At 34.3% G+C, this 25,260-nt stretch overlaps 1 protein-coding gene across 2 annotated transcripts in view; it reads right to left on the bottom strand.

Moving 5' to 3' along the window:
* Positions 1-25,260, bottom strand: part of LOC136843667 (ectonucleotide pyrophosphatase/phosphodiesterase family member 3-like) — a 68,169-nt gene that overhangs the window by 38,636 nt on the left and 4,273 nt on the right. The window contains exon 2 of one of the 2 annotated variants that reach the window (XM_067112229.1): positions 9,382-9,675. The exons of the other annotated variant lie outside the window; for it this stretch is intronic. The gene's annotated coding sequence lies outside the window, so the exon portion shown is untranslated. The remainder of the gene's footprint in view (positions 1-9,381; positions 9,676-25,260) is intronic. 2 annotated transcript variants of the gene reach the window in all.

Here is a 25,260-nt window from a genome sequence, read left to right on the forward strand (position 1 = left end):
TCTTGAAACAAAAAGGTCATCATTAAATCTAGTTTGTCTGTTACGTCTATCTCCAACTCTTATTAGATTAAAAAGCCATGGTGGAATTAGATTATGTAAAATTTTAAAGATCATGACACATAAATCAAAATCAATCTTCTGTTTGATTTGTCAGCCATTGCAAGTTATTTAAAATTGAGTTGCATGGTCATACTTTTGGCTTTCCCATCAATTACTTTTGCTGCAAAGTTTTGAAGCCTCTGTATCCGCTGCAGCTGCTGCTTAGTTGTCGAGCCCCAGATCTTTAAACAGTAGTCAAGAATGCTCACGGCAAGAGACCGAACGACCATTCCCGCATTTCACTATCAAATCGGTCCTTAATTCTGTTTAAGTATATTAAAGTACCATTTACCTTCCTACAAACTTCATCTATATGACCGTCAAATAGCATATACTGGTCAAAATATACCCCAAGATTTTTTACTTTAATGCTTTTCTCAATTGCAAATCCATTGAAATTTATTTTTGTCTTCAGGAATTTGGGATATGAACTGTCTAGAGCCAATAAATATACATTTAGTTTTAGATTCATTAATATTTAATCCATTAATTTGAAAATAACATCTCGCTATTTCTAATATTCTTTCTGCTCTTACTATCAAGTTATTTAGTTCATTTATAGTTCCAGTCATTAGAAGTTGACTGTCATCTGCAAATTGAACCAAGATGCAGTCTCGTACAGCAGTAGCCATATCATTTATATAAATTAGGAAAAGTATTGGCCCCAAGATAGATCCCTGTGGAACTCCGAATTCTACTGGTTTAGGGAGGATATAACATCGCCTAATCTCACTGACTGGTAACGATTTTCTAGATAGCTCTTAAACCAGAGAGAGGGTAAATTTTTAATTGTGTACATTTATGAAGTAAAATATTGTGGCTAACGCTATCGAAAGCTTTAGAAAGATCCAATAGAATAAGTAAAGATATCTTTTTGTCGTCGATATTTCTGTAAATAGTTTCTGTAACTTTCAATAACGCAGTTTCAGTAGAGAGATGAGACCTAAATCCATGTTGAGTGTGAGACAGTAAATTATTTTCCTCGAGATATTTTATGAGTTGAATTGACACAATCTTTTCTAGAATTTTAGATATGATGGGCAAAAGTGATATTGGTCTGTAATTCTCCACATTATCTGCATCACCACTCTTAAAAAAGGGCAGAACGTGGGGCAATTTCCAAGTCACTATAGAGGTATTTACTATGACCGTTAAGTAAAACGCAATTATCGGTAAGGCGTCCCGAATGAAACGGAGGGATATCAAATCAGATCCATAGGCTCCCGTGTCATTAAGCTCCCCAACTACTAAAATAACTGTTTCGACATCAACTGGCTGTGGCCTAAAAAGTCATTAAAATTCTCATTAACTATATTCGACTCATTTCTTAAAAAGTTGTGAAGTGTTGTTCCTATCTAGATTTTGCTGAGATTTTCAAAGGCTGTCCTACCAACACTTGAGAAATACTGGTTAAACTCTTCTACTTTTTCCTTCTTATCATTATAATCAGGTAAAAGGGCATTATTATTTTGGGGATCATTTCACGAACTATTTTCCATTTATTAGGCACATTGCCATTACAGTTATTGAAATTTATCTTTAAAGCGTTCCGACTTACTAGCTTTAATCAAAGTATTAACCCGTTTCTTTTCGTTTTTGTAATGATCTTGTAGTGTTTCGTTCTGTATATCTGTTTTAGCTCTCCTTTGTAGGTCATCTCTAGCTTTCATTTCTGCTTTAAGGTTATTATTTATCCAAGGGGCTGGGGGTGGTAATTTCTTGGGTCACAAATGGTGCACATTCATCCAAGCAGCAAACAAAGGTTTTGGTAAAAATATTAACCTGTACATCCACATTATCAGTTTGTAGAATACAATTAAAATCTGGAGCCTTAGTTAGTAAAGTACTACAAAAACTGTCCTGACTGTAATGCTTAAGACAACGAAAGGTTCTTTTAACAGGAATTCTCCTTGGCTTAGAAATATCAATTTGTAAAGTTACTAGCTCATGATCAGCAATGGGACAGGAAATCACATCTGAATATACAATCATTTGTTGTTTGTTTGTAATGACAGCATCCAATAATGTCGAGGACGTGCTTGTTATTCTAGTTGGCTTAGTTATTGTTTGACAGAGGTTTAACTGATGTATTATTTTACTTAATTTGTTGTTAGGTACAAGCATATCCTCATTTAGATCACCCAAAACGAACACGGGTTTTTTTACGTAAAGATACATTTTTAAAAGTTTCTTTAAGATAATCAAGTTGAGGGTGTCAAAGCCTTTGGATGCCGGTGTAGACACACCCAACAATAAAGGATGGTAATTTCTTATGCTGTATACTAATCCAGACGTCCTCAACACCATTAGCTTTCTACATCTGTCAATATTCTATTAACCTTCAAATCATTTTCTAACATATACTAATGTTCCTCCCCCTTTCCATAGTCACATCTATATACATTAAAATTCTTAACATGAATGAACTTATCTTGAACAGACAAATCTAACCAGGTTTCACTTACACAAAGAATGTCTATGTTTCTTTCCAGTATTAACAGTTCTGTTTCATCAATATGAGCTAATAATGACTGTGCATTTATGTGTTCTATAGTTAACTGATTACGGTGGTTAAATTCACCCCAATTGTAGCATCCAGCTGGTCTGTGTTAATAACGTTGGTTATGTTCGTCTCTTGACCCTTCTTCATTGTATCGCCTCTTGTAATTTCTGCTATCTGTTTGTTGATGGTTGCTATTTCGAGGTTGTCCTCCATTGAAAGCTGTTCTTTGATCTTGGCCGCGTTCACTTGTTGGCCGTCTTCCGAAAATCGAGGGGCGTTGATTTTTTCTTTGTTGTGTAATGGTTGGTTCTAACTGTGTATTTGTCCATTCATGTGACATCTTCATTTTTTTCCAGTCGTCACATAACTTAGATATTGGCATTGCTTGTTGAGTGAATCAAGTAGTCTTATGACACCACATCTGTTTAGGAAGATTCCAGATTTTCATCATTCAGATGAAACACATTTCATCCACCTCTCCAGTAGCTAGTTTCAAAGACAGTTCGCATTTCATAATCGTTATACCGTTGTGTGTGCCCCATTCCACTAGTTGGCTATTGTGATGATTAATGATGTCCTCTAGTTCATTTGTTCGTAGAGTTGGAAATAGTTGGCATACCATAATTTCCATATTTCCATTTACTTTCTTGAGCTCCGCAATAAGGCTTTCCCATATTATCCAGAATGTTAGACGGGTTTCTCTTCCAATACATCCTGCATACCACATATACCAGAATACATCTTGCTGGCTCACTTCAGTTCTTCAGATACCCAACTTTTTAAAAGGTCGATGTTAGCTCCATTAATTTTTTCTGATGAACGTGTTCTCCAAGATCAGATGATTTTATATCTGTCAAATTTGTATCCCCCAATATTAATGTACTGGCATCCTGAGTTTTAGCTTCCGTAGCATCATTTGTAGGTAACGTCTCTCACATGTTCTTCTAAATGAGTTAGCCGGTCGTTTAATCTATTGATAGTGACATTTGCTGCTTTTATTATTTCATTCAATTCATCAATTTCTGTCGTCTTCTGGTCAAGTCTCCCTTAATTTCAGTTATGTCTGTTTGAGTTTTCTTATTACCTCGCTTTCTGTAGGGGTACTTGAGGTGTTTGTTGAGAATTGATTTCCTCATTGTTGGGGCGATTTTCTCTATGAGTATTCATAATGAGATCAATTATTTCAAATTTACGACCCCATATATTCTTTAAAACCCAGTTTTCTACAATATTTTTGCAGCTCAACCTTTGTATAGTTTTTGTCTAAAAATTCCCAAGTAGGGTTTTGTAAGCTTGGGGCAAGGGTACCCGAGGTAGAAATTTCACAGGGCATTTAGCTGTTTCTTCTCTCTCTCTCTCTCTGCTATTTGCCTTATTTAAAAGTGGCTCAAATGAACGATAACATAAGAAAAACTGAAAGTCTCTGGATGGTACCTACTGCGCATGCGCGAACTTGGAAAAAGAGAGAGAGAGAGAGAGAGAGAGAGAGTAGTAGAAGGGGTGTTAGGGAGAAGAAAGAGGAAAAGAGACAAGAATGGTAGGAGAGAGAAAGAAAGAAAGAGGGAGAGGAAGTGAGAGAGAGAGTAGAGGGGGTGTTATGGAGGAGAAAGAAGGAAAGAGTCAGGGAGGGTTGGAAAGAGAAAGAGAGAGAGAGAGAGAGAGAGAGAGAGAGAGAGAGGGTGTGTGTGAGAGAGAGAGTAGAGGGGGTGGTAAGGAGGAGAAAGAGGGGAAAAGTGAGAGAGAGAGAGAGAGGGTGTGTGTGTGTGTGAGAGAGAGAGAGAGAGAGAGAGAGAGAGAGAGAGAGAGAGAGAGAGAGAGAGAGAGAGAGTTTATCGGTTGTCATTCAGAGTTTCCCGGGCAGTGCCAGGTTGTTGGTCAGTATGTATATATATATATATATATATATATATATATATATATATATATATATATATATATATATATATATATATATATATATATATATATATATATATATATATATATATATATATATATATTGATTCACTCATTATGGTCAGCAATTAATTTACTGTCAGTGTATGTGTTATAAAATTCTTAATAAATCTTTTGCTCTGGTTTGTGTTCCTAGAAAATTACAATTTTTGTCACCCGGTTAACAAAAGTACTAATTTTTTAAAAAATTATCTGGTTGCTCATTTACTTATGCTTCTTTATACACACACACACACACACACACATATATATATATATATATATATATATATATATATATATATATATATATATATATATATATATATATATATATATATATATATATATATATATATATATATCTTCACGTATTTCCATAACTCCCTCCTAGCCAGCCAAATGATTTGAATTTCGAATGAAAAGCATTTCTCATTTGAATGTTAGGCCAGCCAACATGGCGGGAAAGGTAGGGCTAGCGCTTGTTTTGAACTAAGAGCGCATCCTTCTCCGCACCTGAACGGAAGTGAGTGCAATAGCAACCCCTTTTGACCCAGCACATCAAGAATCTAGTAGCTGATGCCCCTCATTAGTGTTATAGGCGAATCCAGACTGTGAGGTAGATAGAAACTTAACCTCTAAGTACTTAATCATAAGACCCAATTTTCTCCACTCTTTTGCTGGCTGTATGACTTGCAGATCGACCGAGGTCTACACTCCGAAGCAAAACTGTCTGGAAGGAGCGCCCCGGTTTTCTCACACCCACGCACTCCGCGCACAACCAACGACCTGTGCACACGGGCGTCTTTCCATCTCTCAGTGGTGAAGACTAATCACGTTGATCGGCCAAGCTCTTACATGTTAAGCGCAAAGCATCTACAGACACCAGGTACGTCGACCGCAATTAGACAATGAGCCAGCTCATTTCTCTCTGTGAAATTCTTTTTTCATTTCTCCAAATCTCAATTTTCATTCTCCTAAAACGCAGCCCCTTTGTTAAGCCAACCTAGCACGAAGCAGCCGGTGAATCGCCCCATGACTTGCTTTGAAACCAATCTAATTTCATTCAGTGATCAGTACTCAGTTATTCCCTCCATCGTGTAAATTAAGGGCCAATTAATTAAGTAACGCAAGTGATCAATTCCTCCATAGTGCATAGGTTCATGTGAGAGAAATTATTTCTGCTAGATCGCTAACCCTGACTTTTTTTCCAGGAGTTCAACCACGCTCTGCTCAGTCGAACCCCCACCTTGTGAATCAAATCCTTAAAGAATACTGCCATCTCTGAAACCAAGGAAGTTTGGATAGGATTTCCCCAGTTGCATACAAAGCCAATTACAGAAGTTATTACAAGCCTTATGACGCTTTCCAAGTTTGAGACGTGCCATTCACGCCACCGTAATTTTCATTTTCATTAAGTTGATTGCCTGCTGGATCCTCCGTTCCAGCCTCATTTGATTGCTTCATGTGTAAATAAATTCATTGTAACATAACCATTGACTCATTCCCATGGCGACCTTCTATTCTTTTATCAAATTGGTAGGATAAGGTAAGTTCTTCACTTTCACCTTTATTTTGCTTTCAGCTTGGTGTTCTCTTTTGGCCCCTCTGGCAGTAAACATTAAGAAAAACCCCCTTGCAGTCTTCCAAAGCGACACAATCTGTAAATATATATATATATTCCAGCTAATTATCAAGTCATCAATCTTATGACGACAATTCGAGTTCAAGTCGAGGACGCGGCCCTACAACCTTGATAGCGAGTTCTGATTATCTCATCAACATTCTCCCTGGTTAGAATTTGTTTTTGCCAAATGAGTGCACCCGTCACTCTGCTACGAAAACAATAGCGTCATGTACGAGTCTGCAAAATGCCGTCTTCGGTATCTGTCTCAGTGCTGATAAGGAAAGACTAGGGTACACTGCGGCGTGATGCTGAGACACTGCTTGGTTGGGGTGAGTGATTTGCGCATGGCAAGACCTACTGTGATAATAATAATAATAATAATAATAATAATAATAATAATAATAATAATAATAATAATAATAATAATAATAATAATAATAAAAACTCACTGCAATAACTGATTGATTAGTTTACAGTAGATTTTCAACGGAATTCAGCAATTAGCAACTCAGAACACAAATAATAATAATAATAATAATAATAATAATAATAATAATAATAATAATAATAATAATAATATTGCACTGCTAAAATTTCCTGTCCATTTACAATTTCAGCGGTTAGCAACCCAAAACACAAATAATAATAATAATAATAATAATAATAATAATAATAATAATAATAATAATAATAGTACACTGCAATAATTGACTGAACCGTTTACAATGGCTTTCGATAGGCTTCAGCAATTTGCAACCCAAACAATTAATAATAATAATAATAATAATAATGTTGTACTGCTATAGTTGCATGGCTATTTTACAATAGAACACAGTACAAATCAGCAATTAGCAACTCACGACACAGTCAAAATAATGACAATAATATAATAGTAATAATGCACTGCTGTAGTTGCCTGACCATGTTACAGTAGATTACAAAATATTTCAATAATAATAATAATAATAATAATAATAATACACTGCAATCATTGACAAACCAGCTTATAATTGATTTCAATACTTTTTAGCAATTGGCAACCTACATTTTACAAACGCAAAACAAAGCTAGCAGTAACGAAACATAAAAATGCAGGTTTCTCCTCAAAATAAAAATGAAAATCATAATAGACGAAACGTTTCTTCCCAAAGGGTAAAGACCTGATTACATTTGCAAGGTGTTTACTCGATCTTCTCTAGCAGCGTTGTTTCTCACGTCTGTATTTACATTAAATTTACATCACCTGATAAAAACGAGCAACATCACACCCCCTTTCTGTCTCTTGCTCTGTAAGGGGGAGAGGGATGGTGGGCGGGCATAACCCCGAGACCCCACCCACCCTTCTGCTGTCAGAGTGGCAAACGTTTTTTGCATTGAAAGATGAAGAAATAAGACAAACTTTTTTTGTATGATTGAAATACAGTAAAGAACTTTATGTACAGTTGCACATTATGCACATATTATTGATAACGTGGGACATGGCATGTGATATAATATATTCTCATGGCTATATATATATATATATATATATATATATATATATATATATATATATATATATATATATATATATATATATAACTATATATATAGTATTATATATAGCTATACAGTAATATATATGTAATATATATATATATATATATGTATGTATGTATACCGAATATATATATATACACATATATATACAGTAATATATATATATTTTTTTAATCCATGTTGTGAATACAATGTACACTTGGAAATATTGTAGTGTGTGTGTGTATGTGTATTGTTGTGCGTGTGTGGAGGTATGTTTATATGTGTATGTTTGTTTCTTCTTTCATGTCATCCTATGTGTAAATCTTGTATACTCTTATCATTTTACCGTAGTTTTTACTTTGTATATGGCTTTGAATATATATGTATGTGTGTGTGTGTGTATGTATATATATATAATATAATATATATATATATATATATATATATATATATATATATATATATATATATATATATGTGTGTGTGTGTGTGTGTATATGCATATATATATGTATAAGTGTGTGTGTGTTCACAATACATATCCAGTACACATCCCTCTTATGATAACAGCCACGCAGTTTCAATTTCAAGAAAGCATCGCCACAACGGCTGTTATTTATACGCGCCGCTCGCAAATGTACGAAAGAATTCAGGTATCAAATTCCTAAATGTCGAACTGAATCATCGAGATAAATACAGATTCCTCATGGATAATTACGAATGTCAATTACTGCCTCACTTACCTTGTCCGTCTCGCTGGCCACTATCCCCCAATTAACCTCGATAAGACAAGGTTAGGCTAATAAAAGTGGATCGTTTATTGTACGGCACACTTTCAAATCCCTTTTGTTAGTTTAAGTCGCAATAAGAATTGGGAGTATGGTCTCCGATCGTGAAAGCTGAGAACAAGTTTTTTTCTTTTAGCAGGTTTTTTTCCCTTTTTGGTTCGCTTGTGTATACAAAAACACCCCTCTTTATTTGTTTGCACAGTTCAAGACTGATGCGCTGTCTTAAGAGATTTGTCAGTGGCTCATTGTTGGGGTATTGTTTAAACGGGCGATACCCTGGGCATTCTTTGGCTCTGTGTCTTTGTCCTTTTGAAAAGAGCGAAGGGCCTACGGGAAAGGTGGAACAATGATGAATGGTGATGTTAATTCAGTGTTAAAACTAGTGTTGATACTTTCATTGCTTATGATGATGATGATGTCGAAGCTAATATTAATTTTGGTCATTTTAACATTGAAGGTCATGTAGGCGACTAATGCGAATGTTAGAGTTCATAATGTCAAGGGTAACATGACTATCAATATATCTTTAATATTGATGATGTCACTTATGTTAATATTTTGGAGGATGACTGTGCAGGTGATGCTGATGTCAGTGTTTATCCTTTTAATGGAAATGATGTTATTCTTGTTGGATGGTAATGATAATCTTCTTGATGTTGATGGTTATCACCTGAAGACGATGATAATCAGATGATACTTATACGGAGGAGGATAACAAGAAACAAACACCCATTGCCAAAAAAAAGAGAGAGAGATAAGACGCAAGGTAAGCTCTCTCTCTCTCTCTCTCTCTCTCTCTCTCTCTCTCTCTCTCTCTCTCTCTCTCTCTCTCTCTCTCTCTCTCTCGGTTCAATGTTACTCGAGCATCACGCAGATACCAAATACTGCAAACTTGACAAACGACTGACCTGCTCACGGCAATCCTCTCTCTCTTTCTCTTGAAGATCAACCAGTCGTCGCAACAGCGACTCTTTTAAGATCAGCGACGAGCGACGACAGGGCTCGCGGTCGCGAAAGGGCTGTCGGGACCAGCGACAAACGAGTAGCGGAAGAATCTGAGTCCAATCTGATGGGGGCAGCGTCCCGAATAGAGCGCAGGTGAAAGTGACTCGGACATTTAGACGGGCCCACCTGAGACCCCCATACTTCACGGACGTCGCCTTGTGGGATGCCGTCACCTCACCCCGCTGCACTCCTGGGAACTGTGGGACAAAAAAAAAAAAAAAAAAAAAAAAACTACGATAATTTATTAGGCTTACGATAGTATTATTTTTATTAATATTATTGAGAAGATGAACCCATATCACATGAAACGAGCCCGCAGGGACCTGACTTGAAATTCGGGTTTCCAAAGAATATGGTGTTCATTAGAAAGAAGTAACAGGAGGTAAGGAAATACAGAAAGAACAAACCAGTTATTAGAGAAGAAAAAATATTATTATTATTATTATTATTATTATTATTATTATTCAGAATATGAACCCTATTCATATGGAACAAACCCACCGGTGGCACTGACTTGAAACTCAAGCTTCCAAAGAATATGGTGATCATTTGAAAGTAGTAACAGAAGGTAATAGGAAATACAGAAAGAAGAGATCAGTTATCAGAGAAGAAAAAATATATCAATAACATTATTATTATTATTATTATTATTATTATTATTATTATTATTATTATTATTATTATTATTATTATTATTATTATTATTATTATTATTAATTCAGATGATGAACCCTATTCATAAGGAACAACCCCAGAGGGGCCATTGACATGAAATTCAAGCTTCCAAAGATCAAGTTATTGGATAAGAAAAAATAAATATACAAAGTAATAAATAAATAGATAAAAATGTAAGTAAATTATTGAAATACAAGAATTGCTTTTAGGGTAACACTGTAATGCATTACATCTCCAATTGAACTTTTGAGATTCCAATTGCACAACATCCTCAGGGAGACTATTCCACCGTCCAACGATGTAAGGAAGAAATGACCTCTGGAACTGAGAAGTTCGACACCGAGGTACATTTACTGCAAGTTACTACTACTACTACTATAACTACTACTAGTATTGATGTAATGATAACAATATTGATTACAAAAATGAAGAGACATTTTGATGATGGTGTTGACAATAAATGATCATTATGATGGTTGGGGAACTAGGAAAGGGGATATATATAGTTTCTTTGCTTGTTACGGTACTATACTGCTATTATTATTATTACCAATATATAATAATAGTGATGGTGATGATCATGACGATGATAATTATTGCAAATTCAACAAGGATTATGAAGACAACGAGAAAACCAGTCGTAACCTTGTGGGATTCCCCCTAAACTACATAAAAAAATAGTTTTTGTTCCTGTAAGAAACTACTTTCGCCACACATCACAATAATGCTACAGTATAAAAACTGCTGTCGTTCAGCCCGTGGTCAGTCTCTCATTACCTGCCCCTATAAAAACACGCAGAAGCTGCGGGACGGTACGTAACGTCCACGTCCTTCCTTAGGGTCACGAGTCGCCAAAGTAGCATTAAATTACATATGATTTATTATCATACCGTTAACTGAAAAAATGATGAACTTACCAGTAATATAAAAAAAAATAACGACATTATTGACGAAGATGTGAATAATAATAGTATTGCAAAATAAATTTTAATAACCACAAACATAATCATTATTATTTGTTATTAAATCCAAGTTTACTACTTTTCCTAGGTTTTTTAATGTAAATAGATTAATATTGCAATTAGTCAGTATTCTTATTTCAGAGAATTTCGACCAAGATTAATAATATTGATAATGATGACAATGACCCAGTTCTTCTAGCGAAAATGAAAGTTGTTTTTGCTAGCATGGAAGAGAATGAATTCTTTTCATTATTATTTTCCTCGCAAACTCTGAGATAATTCTCTCATTGTTCTGATATAAGACAAAATGTAAGTATCACCTTAAGGAAGATACTTATTAAAAGCATTATATATATATATATATATATATATATATATATATATATATATATATATATATATATATATATATATATATATATATATATATATATATATTTTATATATATTTATATATATATATATATATATATATATATATATATATATATATATGTATATATATATATATATATATATATATATATATATATATTATATATATATATATATATATATATATATATATATATATATATATATATATATAAACAAACATATGTTACAGGCAGATAGTGAAACCGGGCATTTCAGGCAGATAGCGAAATGCACTTAGTGACATTAGACCTCCCAGGGGCTAGTGCTAAACACGACAAAAAACACTTGACCCCTCAGGGGCTAGTACTAAACACGGCGAAACAGTGTAGGTGAGTCACTGTTTCTCCGTGTTTAGTACTAGCCCTTGGGGAGATTGAATGTCCCTAAATGCATTTCCGCTATCTGCCTGAAATTTTGAGGCAGTTCGCGAAATGCCTGTCTCACTATCAGCCTGTAACATATCCACATGTGTGTGTGAGTTGTATTCGGATCACGTATATAACTAACGAAAAGAAAATTAAGTAAGAAAAAAAATAATTAAGCAAATTGCACTACAATCGGAAATACAGCCACGTCTCTCCTGAAGTAAAACAGTGGAAATATTTGACGTTACGGATCATTAAATTCAAAAAGACAGACGCAGGAGGAGCCAGTTACAAGCATTAAAAGAGAGTAATACACGAATAAGTGGTCCCAAGGGCGGAAGGTCAGTGAGAAGGAAAGGTTAATTGCAGGTGTATCAGCAATTTGGTGAGCCGTGCTTGAAGGACAATTAGGCAGATCTCCTCATAGGCTACGGTTTATCAGCTTGTAATGATATTATTGCAGAGAATGAAGTGTGGCGGTTATCTCTCTCTCATGTATATTGATATATCTATAAATACATACATACATACATACATATATATATATATATATATATATATATATATATATAGAGAGAGAGAGAGAGAGAGAGAGAGAGAGAGAGAGAGAGAGAGAGAGAGAGAGAGAGAGAGAGAGAGGAGAATGTTTCATTCACGTGACTGATATGAAGTTCTAATCTTTCAACATCCGTTTATTTGAAGAGCACTTAATTTTTCAATAAAAAAACAAGTAAAAATGCGCAGTAGAAAAGTTTTCTGTGTAGCGTATAATGCTGTATGAAACTCTCAGCAGCGGCCCATGAAACTTTCAGTCACGGCCTGATGTTGGCCTGTGTTATTGGCACCTATAGCGGTGCCAGACCCACGATTAGCTAACTTTAACCTTAAATAAAATAAATACTACTGAGGCTAGTGGGCTGCAATTTGGTATGTTTGATAATTGGAGGGTGGATGATCAACATAACAATTTGCAGCCCTCTAGCCTCAGTAGTTTTTAAGATCAGAGGGCGGACAGAAAAAGTGCGGACGGGGAGACAAATAGCCATCTCAACAGTTTTTTACGGAAAACTAAAAAATGAAAAATCCATCTTTTTAATTTATACGATATTTATTACCAGTATTTTATTGTCAACTATGATCCTGGAATAAATCACGGATGGTGAGATTTTTTTCTAAAAACTGTCTTTATTTGTACAAAAAATTTTTCTTCATAATTTGAAATGATGATGACGACAACAGGTAATAAAGAAAATATCGAAAAATTTTAAAGTACTCATAATTGCCTAATGAATCAACCACGAATAAATACAGCAACAATAATTCCAATTATAAAAATACCTGAAAATAATAATTTTCTTGTACTGATATTGTCGCTACGATAAAAATCACTAAAATGAATTATTTTTGACACCGTTATTTTTAAAAGAGCTATAACTCTCAGTCGCAGAAATTTTACCAGTTCTGCAATTAAATTTTTGAAGTAATAATAACTTCCACTTGAAGAAATGTTACCAGTTTTGCAATGACATTTTTAAAATAATAGTAACTTTCACTTGAAGAAATGTTACCAGTTTTGCAATTAAATTTTTAAAATAATAATAACTTTCACTTGAAGAAATGTTACCAGTTTTGCAATGAAATTTTTAAAATAATAATAACTTTCACTTGAAGAAATGTTACCAGTTCTGCAATAAAGTTTGTTCCAAGTCACCGAGGTCATTTTGCGGCAAAGTAATTGTTCCTCGTTTGAGGAATTCCGAGATGAGTGACAATACATCCGTCAAGGGAACTCTCCTCAAAAGGAATTGCCAAATATACTTTTCGCTTGCAAGCAAACACGTAGGCACATAAAATCACAGACGTAAAAAGCCAATGCACATTATTATTTCAGCGTGACTGATGATATTATTGTGTTAGACGCACCTGTTGTACGTTTACAGACTTGACACACTCGCGCACATACATACATACATACACATATATACGTAATTTACATATATATATTATATATATATATATATATATATATATGTGTGTGTGTGTATATATACACATATATGTGTGGGTGTATATATATACTGTATATATACAGTATATATATGCATATATATATATATATATGTATATATATACATATATATGTGTGGGTGTGTGTATATATATATATTATATATATACACATATATATGTATACACAATATATATGCATAGGCTATATATACATGTATATATATACGTAATTATACATGTGTTAATATATATATATATATATATATCAGTGCCCAAAGATTGCGTAATGGAACTTGTATTTTGTACTTTCTCTTTTAATATTTAAGACTTATTTTTTAACAAATTTCCTTTCATGATATAAAAAAAAAAACTTGAATTTTTAAATTTTTGGTGAAAACATTCCATCTGTTTGAATTTTCATCAGTGAATTATCGCTGATCGGTATTTGCAAGTTCCCTCTGTTTTCAAATGTCAACACCCCCATTAAAATCAAATCGTCTAGGAACGTCTGTGCACATGTGTAGTGCACGGTTACACACATACACTCTCGTTTTGTGTATGCTTACCCACGTGTGTCCCAGTTTCCGGAGGACAGAGCTAAGGCCATAGAAACACAAGTTCTGGATGATTCAGTCTTGTGAACCTTTAGAAACTTGTTTTATTTATGGTTACTCTTCCTAGTTGTGACTGTCAAGAATGTGTATTGCTGTTTCATATCGTACGTAGTTTAAAATTATTAATTTGTTAATACCTGATCTCTTCTTTTGGTATTTCCTGTTACCTTCTGTTACATCTTTCAAACGAACACCATAATCTTTGGATGCTCGAATTTCTTTTGTCAGTGGCCCCTGTGGTATTGTTCCTTGAGTAGGGTTTATCTTCTGGATAATAATAATAATAATAATAATAATAATAATAATAATAATAATAATAATAATAATAATACTTCATTCTTATCTTACTTGTAGCCTACGATCATCAATTCCCCAGGAATAGCAATGAAAAAATAACAACGTATTGTTACTTCATAGTGGTAAGGTGATGCCTCGCGTGACCTCTGGCTCGATTGTTCTCTAAACGACAGAGAACCAAGAATTTCCATTCCTAATTATTGTCCATTGTTTATGGATCGGAATGTGCTTACTATTTTGGTCTGTAGTTAGAAAACAATGACTTCTGCACCGTCATTGTTGGGTTTCTTCTATGTACGATCTTTATTGTTCCCGCGCTCTCTCGTGTGTCTTTGCATCTCTCTCCGACCTGAGAGAGAGAGAGAGAGAGAGTAACCAGACTTCCTTCCACCTACAGGGGGTTGGGGAGAGGCTAAAACGCTACGGCAGCTGAACCAACAGGTCACAGGCGATAGTGACGAGTGGTTTTGTATTTTTCAGAATATGATTTGTATTTCGTCAGTGAAACTGGTAATTATTATTATTATTATTATTATTATTATTATTATTATTATTATTATTATTATTATGCAGACGATAACCCCTGTTCATATGGAACACGCCTACAGTGGTCATTCCCTTGTAACTCAAACTTCCAAAAAAATATGGTGTTCATTTAAAAGAATTGACAGAAGATAATAGGAAATACAGAAAGGAGAAATTAGTTACTAGAAAAAATAAGAGTTAAGTTTAACAGAACGTGAATGCTGGCACTCTGGAAATTGTGTACAGTCTCTAAATCTGTATAGAAATGATTGTTTTTAAATTAGACAACCAAAATGTTCAACTAGATGGAGGTGAAGGTAGCATCTCTCATTTCCTTATATAATTGCTCGCAATTCTGTACCCACCAACCTTCCCAGAGTGTCATACATCAGGAGAGGTGTTAAATATAACGAAAAACAATCCCAGATGGATATTATATTCCTTCCCTTACGCCTCTTATCCAGCTAGGCAATTGTTGATGAAGGAAAAAAAAAACATACGACTTCCACGAAAATAACAATTACGTGTTCTAAGAATTCTGGTCCCCGTAGGGGGCCAGGCCATCAGCGCACCTCATGCGGTACACTGTAGGCATTACTTAAGGTTCTTTGCAGCGTGACTTCGGCCCCTAGCTGCAACCCCTTTCGTTCCTTTTACTGTACCTTCTTTCACATTCTCTTTCTTCTTACTTTCCACCCTCTCCTAACAACTGATTTTTAGTGCAACTGCGAGGCTTTCCTCCTGTTACGCCTTTCAAACCTTTTACTGTCAATTTCCGTTTCAGCGCTGAATGACCTCTAGGTCCCAGTGCTTGACTTTTGACCTAAATTCTATATTCAGTTCAGTTCAGTAAGAATTCTAGTTTTCTGAAAGAACAAGCAGTGAAGAATGGAAATACAAACGCCAAGTGTCATTGTTAACTGGGTTTAAAGGTGAGAGCTGTAAAAAAAATTGGGTCGGAAGTAAGATTTGGAATGGAGGAAGAGGCTGTACGAAAACCTCATCAAAGAGGAAGAGAGTAAATGAAGTACATACAGCAGGAAGTCAAAACTGGGTTAACGATTGGTGGATTTTCTGTTGTTGTTTTGCTGTCATTCCAGTCGTTGTTTTTTTTATAAACTGGTCAAGTTGTGATGTTGGTGGTAGAATGTAAATAATTTTGTAGTGAAAATATCAACTGGTCTATTTTATCAGTGTAAGGTGCTTTATAAACTATCCTAGATTGAGGATCTTTTTTTCCGTTGTGTGTAGAGTGTAAATTCAGGTGTTGAAAAGAAGGTTTTTAAGAAAATACAGATAAATAAAAATAAATCGAATGGTAATGATAAGACTTTTGGGGGCTACATACATAAGTGTTAACATAAACATATTCCCGCACACACCAGCAGCTATATAAATCCTATATAAATGCACATAAATATTATACGTACATACATACATCCATATAATATACATGTAATATATATATATACATATGTGTGTGTGTCTGGGTACATTATATGTGTATATATATGTATATATATGTATGTATGTATATATATATATATATATATATATATATATATATATATATATATATATATATATATATGAAACATGAAAACACCGTATCGTGCTTCTCAGTTATCAATAGAAGGATCCACAGTAATACTCTTGTTAAAAAAAGACGAAATATTTTTACAAATACATTTTCTCTTTCTAACAAAGAGTATTACTGTGATCCTCTGTTGATATATATATATATATATATATATATATATATATATATATTGATTGCGTGAGAGTCAGTGTGTTTGTGCGTGTGCTTGCGTGTTTGTATATGCTGTAAGTATGAATGTGGCGTAGCCTTCCACCCCGTCTCTCTTTCAGGTGCAAGGGCAGATGGAAGTGTAAAATAGAAGTGAAATGTTCTCATCATAACTTTAATCTTCTTTTTCATAAACATTCTTTTTATAGATGTTCGTTTTTCTATACAGCTGTGGCACCACTGGATAAAATACAGATCTCCACTGGCAGTAAACCTCGGATTTCGGTAGCGGAAACAGTATTTAAGGGACAAATGGACTGCTTGAGTGATTATTTTTAACGTCGATGCCTCTAGTTATCCGACACTAGTTTTCAGCATTTCCAACAATTTTGAAACAGACAGCATTAGAGTTACTACAACCTGTGTGGCATTGAACCTGATATCCTAAATGTCTATCGGACCAATCCGGGGTCCTTTTTTTTCGTTACGTCTTACCAAACTCGTTTCATTCCAATTTGCCTCGGAACGTTGCAGATTTAATGGCTGTCACGCTTTACACTGTGAAGACAAAAGGTCAGGTGCGTGGAAAAGGCAGGAAGACATTTGCCGTGATTGGCATAAGATCGTTAAGTTACTGAAATAGTCTTAGTGGTGTTGAGGGCGATGTCTGTAGATCTTGGTTCGATTTAGCACTTGATATGAAGACCCTCCTGCCACGGGATATCGAGATTGTCGTACAACTGGCAGCCAGAGAAAAAAATCGAAAACGTCGTACATCGATCATCAAAGCACACCTACCCAACAAACACACAGAAATGCTTACCATCGGGCTGAACTTCAAAAAATATCAGATATCCTACGAGCAGCCCTAGAGCAAGAGCCCGTGCTGGCATAAGGCCAGCTAAATCTAAAACAACAGTAATATCAGATATCAAAACATTCCACACCCCAACAAAAAATCAATCGAAAACAGAAAGGAATAAAAACATCCATCGAATGGAGGAAAATATTCCATAATATTCCTGTCACCTGCCCACAAAAGGCCTTGACCTGGCCGTCACCTGCTTACTTCACACCCTCCCCTCCCCCCTCCCCTTCCTGTGAATCCTGTTTTTCATGTGAACTTCAGTGTCTTGTCTCTTTGGCTCCTTGTTCATTGTGTGTGAGTGTGTGTGCGTATGTTTGTGATGACTCCACTAGACGGTTATGGTCGGTAATGTGGTTTTTATTTAAAACAATATGGCCGCATGTTGTGAGTATTTATGGGTATGTATGAATAGTCTGTATTTCGATACATGAGGTTTTATGTTCTTGCTCTTTAGAAAAATATGCTGTAATAAATTCGGTTTATTGGTCGTCAGCGATCTTGGCAGTTACGATGCCAGTATAAATACAGAGTCATTCAATCAATCATTACATTTTAGTCATAGTATTTTGAGCGCACAACTGAACTGCCTTTATGAATTCAGAAATTGAAATAATATATTAATTTACTTTTTAACTTAAACAAAGGAAATAGACAGGCAGAGAGAACGAGCATGTGAGGTAATTTCATACGAAAAAATCTTTTTTATTTAACATCATTCGATAAGAATAAAACAATCCATTACTCACCCATTTTTCATTACTTAGATTAAGAGCATTTGAGGTTGCTTTTAAGGAAAACCCATTTTTTCTCCTAGGTAGATTAATGCTTCTCTCGTCATTTTACATTAGATAGATAGATAGACAGATAGGGAGATAAGGATCATGTGAGGTTATTTTGAAGGAAAAATAGATTTTTTCTCTTAGGTAAATTCATGCAACCCTATTCGTTTTACATTCGATAGATAGATAGACAGATAGATAGACAAGTCATGTGAGGTTGTTTTTAAGGAAAAACCATTTTTTCTCCTAGGTAAATTAATGCTTCCCTCGTCATTTTACATTAGACAGATAGATAAGGATCATGTGAGGTTATTTTGAACGAAAAATAAATCTTTTCTCGTAGGTAATATAATGCATCTCTCATTATTTTGCATTCGATAGATAGATAGATAGATCGGCAGATAGATAGGTAGAGAGATAGACAGACAGACAGACAGATAGACAGATAAGGACCATGTGAGGTCACTTTGAAAGGAACACAGATCTTTCCTCCTGAGTAATAAGAGGCTGACTCCATGCCTTCATCATCCTTACGTAAGCATCTCGTCATCCTTTTGTAATGAATAGCCACTAGAAATCTTACGAAACAGTCTCAGGACTTATAAGAAGACCACCGGTGGTTTTGCTTATACTCCACTTGGCCTCCTCTCGACCACTGTATTATATGGCTCGCTTCGGGACGTTTATAGGGCGTCGGAACAACTTTTTTTTCGGCGAGGTTCTTGAAAATCGAGAGTCGGCAAAAGTGAAAGTCGAAATACGTTCGTTGTGATACAGTTGGACATATAAAGTCGAAGGAATTAGATATATGAAATTGTAGGAATTGGACGTAAAAAACCGTAGGAATTGGACATATAAAATTGTAGGAATTGGACATACAAAATTGTAGGAATTGGACATAAAATTGTAGGAATTGGACATGTAAAATTGTAGGAATTGTACATATAAAATTGTAAGAAGTTACAGTCGTTTAAAGGAGATAATCTAGAACGTGATGTTAATGCGAGGGAATTGATCGGAACAGTTGTCTTGAATCGTAAAAGGAAATAGATATATATTCTTTATAAATAAGCTCATGCCTTCAAGTTGCCAATTCTAGTCAATTTAAATCGTAAATGAGGAAAATTGAACAGGTGATTTGTAAAATCCTTATGTTCCTGATCTCACAATCTCCAGACTTAATGCAGCGATCAACCTACATCGTAAATATAGAGAAGAAAATGCCTTCCGACAGATGCCATTATAATAGGCCATTTCAGCCTTGGAGCGATACACGCGACCCTTAGCGGACATTCTTATATAGATCATCGAACAGAATTATTCTCTATCGAAGTCTGTTATCCTAAAAACATGAGTCAACCAAGGATAACCACTTCTAATAAGGCCACCAATTGTCAACCCTCTTTGCATCTTATCAGTAATCGAATCGAAGCAAAAAATAAAAGAAACATTCGTAAAATCCATTCTCATTTCACTCTACATTTCCCCAGTGAAGGCGGTGAAAAACCTGATGATAATAAAAACTGTAAATAGTTTAAGTCCTCTCTCTTTCTCTCTCCTCTGAGAGACAATACAAGGTCTTGGTCACCATTTGCATACCTGAAAGAGAGGCTGGAAGGGTGGGGTGCTGGGGGGGCCGGGGTCAGGATTTGGAGCGAGTGTCTTGTTGGTCACTGGAGCGGAGACAGGTCACAATTTAGACGTCGGGCCCCGCCCCAGTCGACCCAGTCGCATGCCCCCCTCTTCCCCTATTCCACCCCCTACCCCAAAAACGACCTACGCCTCACATGGAGGAGGTACCTTCCCACTGGCATCCCCCCCCCCACCAACAACGCCTGTGTCGTGAAAGTTCAGAAGGCTATTGAAGGTCCCGAGGAGGTGGTTGTATGTCCCGAAAGGATTTATCGCGTCCGTTTGTGTGTTTGTGTGTGGACATTTTTTTTTCTTTTTTTTTTTCAAAATCAGGTGGATTTTGGTTTCTTCCTAAATGTCATTATCGTTCTTTCGGGGTTGTCTCTTAAACGGCTTGGAAACTTAGGAGAAAGCTGGTGATTTCAAAGATAAATAAATAAATAAATAAATAAATATATATATATATATATATATATATATATATATATATATATTTCATATAATATATATATATATATATATATATATATATATATATATATATATATATATATTCATATAATATATATATATATATAATATATATATATATATATATATATATATATATATATATATATATATATATATATATATATATATATATATATATATGTATGTATGTATGGTATAGAGAGAGAGAGAGAGACCTGTGTGTGTGTATATAACATTGAGAGACAGGCAGATAGGCTGGACAAACAGAGAAAGGGACAAAGATTTTAGTGAAGTATTGTTAAAGACATCTACAATAATGCGATAAACGTGAATGATCAAGACTTCGATCATACGTTATGGACTTGATAACTGTCAGCTCTGAAAGACAGGGACTCCTCGAGAAGCCAAACTTATTACCCGGAGGTCAAAGTCAACGTCTTTTTATGGCATCATGAGCCCGCTAAATCACACTTTTGCATTTCGAACTCGATTACCAGAGTTATTTGTTGAGAGCACTCTTTGCGCGGGTGTATGCAAGCGACACAAAAGCGCACATCTTTATTTTGTCATCTATGAGTGAGTTCTTTCTAAATGGGTTGAACCTATTGTTAATTTATGTAACAGAACTCTCTCTCTCTCTCTCTCATATACATATATATATATATATATATATATATATATATATATATATATATATATATATATATATATATATATGTGATACATATATATATATATATATATATATACCTGTATATATTATTAAATATATATATATATATATATATATATATATGTATATATATATATATATATATATATATATATATATATATATTAAATACAGGTATTATTATATGTATATATATATATATATATATATATATATATTTATCTATCTATCTATCTATCTATCTATCTATCTATCTGTCTACCTGTCTTTCCATCTATCTATCTTTCTATCTGTCTATCTTTGCACATTCATACTTCTCTTACTCTATGATGAGAAAATTCCTATTGGAGAGACTGACACTTTCTCTCATGAATTCTGTCTCACAACAACTAGGCACGGCTTCATGCATGCACTTAATAAACTCAGGATTAACACTTTAAAATAATAAATTTTGATACACAACTTATACTTCCTACGTCTGTCCATCGCTCTGATTTTTTCCTTCCTTCATCTTCTTGCAAATAAAGCAAAAGAATCGTACCCACTTCTTATTATTTACGTACCCAGACGGCTATGAGCTTTATTTTCTCCTGAACAGACGTCTGATTAACCCTTTCACATATCTGTCGTCGTTAGTCAATTTTTTCATCTTTCTTAATGTTTATCTTTGGAAGGATAGTTTTTTCTTTATGAGCTCGTGTTCTCATTCTTGTTAAGGAACATTGTTACTTTCGTTATGTTTAGTATTCACCTTATAGACACTAAAACCCCTTAGGATATATTTAATGCGTTTAACAGTATCTGCTATTACTACACACATTTTTGTCCATCTTATCTTGTGATTCATATGTTGCTCGTTCGTAGTAATTAATCTTTAAAATTTTATTTTCCTGTTTCCCATTTACTTTATAACTTTAACCCAAATGCAGTACAAAAATGTAATCATTCCTATCGGCTAATCTTTCATCATGCTCCACTTAATCAAATATGCTGTCTAGACTTTGGCAAGAATTTAACTTATCAACCTCATGACTTTTTACATGTTTAATTATATATATATATATATATATATATATATATATATATATATATATATATATATATATATATATATATATATCAAAAATAGCCAGACAACTTCACTGTGTAAATGTATGTTCATTTTACTGAATCCCATACAAGTATTATACATACACACACACACACACACACACACACACACACACATATATATATATATATATATATATATATATATATATATATATATATAATTCTTCGTATGCATATATATACATGCTCAAATGCCTAAAAATAAGTAAGCATGCATATGCAAATTACTGTAAACCCAGTAATTTTTTTTATATACTTCGCCTCTCCTATTGTTACAGGCTCTTCCACGGCAAGTAACAGGCTCGTTTTCCCTTGAAGGTTGTGAACTCGGGCGTCAGTCTAGCATGAATACAGAATCTCAAGAGCACATTTATTTTTCTTTTAGTCTTCATACAAGGAAGTGGCTAAGAAAGGTCGACGACAATTCTCTTTTAGAGAGCGTAAATTATTATTATTATTATTATTATTATTATTATTATTATTATTATTATTATTATTATTATTATTATTATTATTATTATTAATTCACAGCCATGTGTAAACAAGGCAAGAAAGCCATTTTCTAAATTGGCATTTTGCTACGTAAAAAATGTCCATAACTAAAAAAATAAAGTCGATCGACGAGAACAGACAAAAAACAAATAAATATATGAATAAATAAAACTTATTTGTGTATGTACGTAAGTATACGTTATTTCTGTAACTGCTAATCAGAATAAATTAGAATAAAAACTGCCCTGGGTTTACAGCAACAACAAATCAAAAATTCAGTGAAGGATGAAAAATGATAATTGAACACGGAGCCAAAGTCTAACTGCCTTTCTCGTCCTCAAGGAGAACTCAGCTTTCCCCTTTTGGGAACAAGTCTCAGAGTTTTTTTGTGCTTGCCTTCTTCTTTTTAACCTGAGTGAGAAAGTGGATGACGTGTTGGCTCATAATAATAATAATATATATATATATATATATATATATATATATATATATATATATATATATATATAACATATATATATAAGTATATATTTACATACACACACACAATAATACTTGGCTCGGTAGTATGAGTTTACCACAGATTAAAGAATTACCCAGACCTTACTGGTCGTAGGGGAGAGAGAGAGGAAGTGGTGGTAGGGGATAGTAGGAAAAGACCTGAGGCAATCCCCAGGTGAGGGAGGGTTTGGCGCGGGGTGTGACACTAGGAGGTGGTCCTAGGCCGAACCCCCGTTGGGTTGGGTATCGGGGTTACGTGATATGATTAGGTTTGTTTCCTGAAGAATCCATTGTGCTTGTATTGACCTAAACTGCTAGTTGAAAGTTTTGGTAGTTAGTCTACTGTGTTTGGTTTTGATCAGGTCAGAAATGGGTATGGGCTAGCAATCTTGTGTACGTATATATATGTAGGTATGTGTATATATATGTGTGTGTGTGTGCGTGTGTATATATATATATATATGTGTGTGTGTGTGTATGTGAGAGAGTCTAATTTTACTAGAAAGCATTTTACCAACCAAACTGTTGCATGACAGTGGCAGAGTACACATTTGGCCAACACACGCATTACCATATGTTATTTCTGAACGGACATAAACAAGCATGTCCAACTGAGTTCATATCTTAAAAAAGGTGAACAATATCGAGGATTATCCTTTAAGCTATTCATCTTGCAACATAATATTGATGTAATCACCTTCTTGGACTTGGCAGCAGAAATTCCTTGTGGAGCTAAAACAAAAAAGTGAATGCATAAATAAGTGAACAGGTAAATTTCACCTGTGCATGTGTGTCTGCTTTTGCCAGGTAAATAAGAGTGCATATTTAAATGAGGGAGAAATTTTTAACTACCAATATTTGAATTTTGGTGATATATAACAAAGACACTTCCGTTTGTACTTTCAACGGCATTGGCAGGATTCGAAATAAAAAACGTAATTATAAGATAAAAATTTACTTAGATTCTCTTTCTAATGTTGTTGAGGCACTAACTTTTTCAATGGGAGTTTCTGGATTCGATAATCGGGAGAGGACAGAACTGTATGGGCACGCTTCTTCCAGCCAACTCAATTAGCAGAAGGCAAGGCCATGCTCTTTCAAGGTCAGTCTAATCTTTATTTAAAATTACATGGATGTTCAGATCTGAATCTACCCTCACATTGTTTCAGAGCATAATTCCAAGGATAGAGTTAATCCTCTAAGACTATTATTATTATTATTATTATTATTATTATTATTATTATTATTATTATTGTTATTATTATTATTATTATTATTATTATTATTATTATTATTATTATTATTATTATTATTCAGAAGATGAACCCTATTCATATGGAACAAGCCCACAGAGCCATTGACTTGAAATTCAAGCTTCCAAAGAATATGGTGTTCATTAGGCGGCAAGAGAAGGTAAAGGGAAATACATAAAGAAGAGATCTCACTTATTGAAAATAAAAAATGAATTAATAAATAGATAAATGTATTCAAATGGAAGCAGAATAGCATTAGGGTAGTAATGCATTGCGTTGACTATTGGATTAATCAACTTAGTAGAGATGTTCAGATCGGCCGAATGAATATTTGTATTAACGATACGAAGGAAATATTGAATCTAAATTATTTATATTTGGTGTG

Source organism: Macrobrachium rosenbergii, chromosome 12 (genome assembly GCF_040412425.1).
Source record: "Macrobrachium rosenbergii isolate ZJJX-2024 chromosome 12, ASM4041242v1, whole genome shotgun sequence".
Taxonomy (NCBI): domain Eukaryota; kingdom Metazoa; phylum Arthropoda; class Malacostraca; order Decapoda; family Palaemonidae; genus Macrobrachium; species Macrobrachium rosenbergii.